The 4,435-nt window shown below is 34.6% G+C and overlaps 1 protein-coding gene across 2 annotated transcripts in view; it reads left to right on the plus strand.

The window, feature by feature from the left end:
- LOC102584081 (protein REVERSION-TO-ETHYLENE SENSITIVITY1-like) overlaps window positions 1-4,435 on the plus strand; it is a 14,744-nt gene continuing 10,309 nt past the window's right edge. The window contains exons 1-3 of one of the 2 annotated variants that reach the window (XM_006349331.2): window positions 1-329; window positions 432-483; window positions 2,232-2,285. The gene's annotated coding sequence lies outside the window, so the exon portion shown is untranslated. The remainder of the gene's footprint in view (window positions 330-431; window positions 484-2,231; window positions 2,286-4,435) is intronic. The other variant, XM_015309567.1, reaches the window with a different exon arrangement.

A 4,435-nucleotide genomic window follows, 5' to 3' on the forward strand; every position in this document is an offset into this window, starting at 1 on the left:
ATAAAGAAGAAAGGGAAGAAGAAACAAAGAAGAGCTTGCTTGAGGAATCATGAATGCTCCACCGCATGACGTATGTAAATGGCAATGGCGTATTCATCCTTCTCTCTACCATTCTGTTGTCTTCTTCTTAGTAAGCAAAAAAAGAAGAAGACGTAATAGAGAAACTGAAAGAAAAAAGGGACAAAAATCAAGCTGTCCCGGCATTTACTCTTGTTTTCTACTAGCTTTCTCTACTTTTGTCGGATCTTCCGAAATGTAACCGCTTCAATGATATCTAAGTTGCTGATTGTATCACTTCAACATTGTGTTTCTTGACCTCTTTGTACTCTGTGAGTTCCCTTTCTTGATTACTCAATGCACTTAAGTTTTTTTTTATTTAATCTTTGTTTTTGTTAATTTTGTTATCTGGGTGTTGATTTTTCTGTACGTAGATGACTGGAATTATGAAGATTGCGGATTTGATTGCTGAGAAGACACATTAAGGTTGCTATTGATCTTTATTAGTAGTTTTTGCACCTTATGTTACTGCTAACTTACTTGCAATTTATTTTTTTGCTTTTCTGGAAGTTAAGTTCTGCAAAGTTATATGGATGTGTAGGTATACTAGAAGAATGATTAAGAACAATGTTATAGTGGATTATCGGGTTGAGATGGTTCGGATATGTGAAGAGGAGGTGTTAGGGTGTGCCAGTGAAGAGGTTGGCTACAGAAGGAGTTAGGAGATATAGAGGTAGGTTGAAGAAGAATTGGGGGAGTTGACTAGACTTGATAGGATATGGGAGTGAACTTTTTCTTGAATTGGGTCAAAGTGTTCAAGTTTGCAGAGGCCAATCATTGCTATGAATTAATGGAAAACTTGGGAAATAGCTTGAGCTAATTGTAGATTAGTCTTTAATACAATGTCCACATGTTGTGTTGTTAAATATATTAGATGTTTGAGAAGATATGATGACCTTTTCTTCCTGGCAGTCTCTCGTTAGAATCGGAATTTCTAGTTTAGTGATGATGATGTGTTTGATTGCCCCTCCTTTCCCTTGTTAGTTCTTTTCTCGTTCTCATGTGACATTGGCATGAAGGGATTTATGCAGCTACTCTGTTAACTAGATGAGCTAGGGAGATTTGTTTTCAGCTAGTCCTTGCCCAAAAGTGTTTTTCTCGTTTCTTTGTGTCCTATACTGAGAAGGGCTTTTGCATAATATGTGATTGATATTTAATTTTGCGACCAGATGTTGAAGTAATGTGAACCGTAGACTGTAGACAGAAAAAGAGATCAAATTACTTACTAATGCAGTAAAAAGGATCTTATTAGTCATTCTCTTTTAAAGAACCATTCCCATTGAATTTCGTTATGGATCATAATGTAATCGTGGACATAAAATACATTTTATGGGGTTCATCTTCATCTTTCGTGTTGCCTTCAGGAATGTTAAAGAAGACTGGTCTTTACTACTTCACCTATCAATTTTTTCCTACTTGGAAACTGAAAGAAGTAATTAAGTAGAAGTACATGAAGATAGTGGTAGATGATCTTGGCAAGGATGCCTTTATACTCGTTATGGCTTCCTTTTTAGAGGTGAAGAAGAGGTGAGTGAGATTATACATTTATACTTAATTAAGCAATTATATATATCTTTCTGATAAAAAAAGTATAAAAAAAGTATATCAGACATTCTAAGTTTTCGAATTTACTATGTTGTATAATTACAAAGTGGTGTATAACCCGAAGTCCCCAACCAAAATAGTCTGTTTGGCCTGGTCCAAATCTTAGTCCATTGTGACTAGAATTCTTAGTCAAGCCTCCACCACGGGGCATATATAAATGGCCAAAAATTGATCCGTATATTAGTTCAGTTCATGCATCTCTCCACTTTCTGGTTGTCTTGTTCCTGGTAAACTAAAAGACAGAAGTGAACATAAAAGAGAAACAGAAAAAAGGACAAGTGTCAAGTGGACAACAAAATCTGACCTGTACTTACTCTTGTTTTCTAGTGTTTCTCAGTTGGGACTTCCCCTTACTCATAAGTCATAACTGTAACTCTTCGTTGATATCTAAGTTGATGATTGTGTCTCTTCACTGTGTTTTTTGCTTGTTATTCTCTGTAATTTCCAGAGTTGCTTTCATCTTTCCCCTATTTTTGTTAATTGATTTACATTACCCAATGAACTTGCATTGAATCAATTTGATCTTTGTTTTTGTTTTGTTAACTGGGTGTTGGTTTTTCTGTACTTAGGTAACTTTGGAATTCTCAAGATTGCATTTTGGTTTGCCAAGAAGACACAATAAGGTTGATGATTGTTCTTTACTTTCTTTTGTCCCTTATGTTATTGCAAATGTATCTACATTTTTACCCTGGAATTTAGGTCCTGAAATCCATCTCGAATACTCTTTGTCCTTGGCTACCTTAGGTAGGAGTGTGCTCATTTTCTTGAATTTGGTTAGCATCTTTAGTTTGAAAAAATCATTGCTCAAAATTAATGAAAGACTTGAACAATAGCTTGAACTAATTGTCGATTAGCCTTTAAAACAATGTCAATCAGTTATACTCCTATAGTATCTTAGATGTTTCAGAAGTGTTCCAACTTTCTCTTTCTGGCAGTCTGTCGTTAGAATCTAATTTTGTGAAAGTGCTGGTGCTAATGCCTTTATTCGCCCCCTTCCCCCTCTTGCTAGTTCTTTTAATTGTTCTTCATTGACATTTGCATGAATGGATTTCTGCAGCTATGTTGTTAACTACATGAGCTAGGGAGAGATACCAGCTCAAAAGGGTTTTTCTCTTTCTTTGTGATTTTTACTTAAAAGGGCTTTTGAATGACTTGATATTTAATTTGCCAACCGATGTTAAAGTTATGTGAACTTTATGAAAGAGAAGGCATGAAATTGCTTGGAGTAATTCAGTAAGAAAGAAAACTTATCATTTCCAAAGAAAAAAAAGTAATTCAGTAAAGAACATATATTAATAATTGAATCTTTATAGGACCATTTTGTATAAATCGGACTCTGGTCATAATTAATGTAATGGGTTTCATCTTCATATTTCTTCTTGTTGCCTTCAGAATTACCAAAGCCGATGGATCTTTGCCTATAAATTTTTTCCTACTTAGAACTGACAAAAGTAGGTAAGTACGGGAATTCAAGATATATGATTTTTTTCTGGGGTGCATTTCATACTTGTTATGACTTTCCTTTTTTATGGATGTAGTTTAGGTTACTACTTAATGAAGTAATTATATCTATATTTTTGAGAAATGTAAGTATTTCATTAATGACACACAAATACAAAACAGATGTTTGAATTGGGGGTATGGCTCAACCATTTTCTTCTATCAAGTCAACTCAACTTTTTTTTTGATCAGGTGAAGAATTTCATTAATAATAACAAGTTAACTCAACTATCTATAAAAGAGGGAATTCTTACACCTATAGTGTATCTGAAGAGAAACAAGTTATAACTTTTTCAAATCATTCTTACCATCATAAACAATCTTCTATTTCTTTCAATCCAATTAATCTCAAAGGACACTCTTATCAACCAAAAGGAAAAAAAAAGTCTCAGAGTATGCAACCGTGTAGTTCACCAATCTGCCTTTCCTTTCTCTGTCAATCTTCTGTAACCCCAGCTTGACACTACTTACCATCTTCTTGGAAACACCATGATATTTAACAGGAAGCACACATGTCTTGAAGCGGATGACCTAATGGTTGAGACATTAGAGTAATAATTTGGAAATCTCAAGTTTGAATTCCATACAACACTTTGTGTACTCATTGTTCCAACCTTAATGAGCATGCTTATCTTGGCAATCTATGCTTGTGGGTTAGGAAGGATGCCGAATGGATTAGTTAAGATGTGTGCAAGGTGGTTCAAATACCACAAATAGGTTGCATGAGTTGATATGAGACAACAATGAAATAGTGTGTGATGTATGTGTTCTCCATCCTTTTACGTAAACAACACCAACTCGTAAGTCGTAGCTGTTGCTTCTTTTCCTCAAGTTAATAGTTGATATCATAGCATCCATCATTACTAACAAGGAGAGTTATCATCCTTCCTTCCAACAAAGAGGAAAAGCTACTTTCTTGGTATTGTAGTCAAATATGCTTTCACACCTCCCTCTTTGCTCCTTCTAAAAGCTCTATGTAGTTTGGTCTCATTGTGAATGACTAGAGATGGCAAAATGGGTAATTATATGGGTATCCATTCAAATTACCCCCAACTCATTTAAAATGGGTAAAAAAACAAGTCAAACTCATATTACCCATTTAAAAGTGGGTAGTTAAATGGGTAAGAGAGACTCATTTATAAAAGAAATAAAAGTGACATTAATATTTTTCTTAAGGTATAGGTGATCCGTGTAGGAATGGGTTGGATAAGAAAAAATATTGATTTTTTTTTTGAAAAACAATTTTTTTCAGGGAAGGGGGGTGGGAGGAGGG

The sequence above is a fragment of the Solanum tuberosum genome, unplaced genomic scaffold (assembly GCF_000226075.1).
Source record: "Solanum tuberosum cultivar DM 1-3 516 R44 unplaced genomic scaffold, SolTub_3.0 scf00105, whole genome shotgun sequence".
Taxonomy (NCBI): domain Eukaryota; kingdom Viridiplantae; phylum Streptophyta; class Magnoliopsida; order Solanales; family Solanaceae; genus Solanum; species Solanum tuberosum.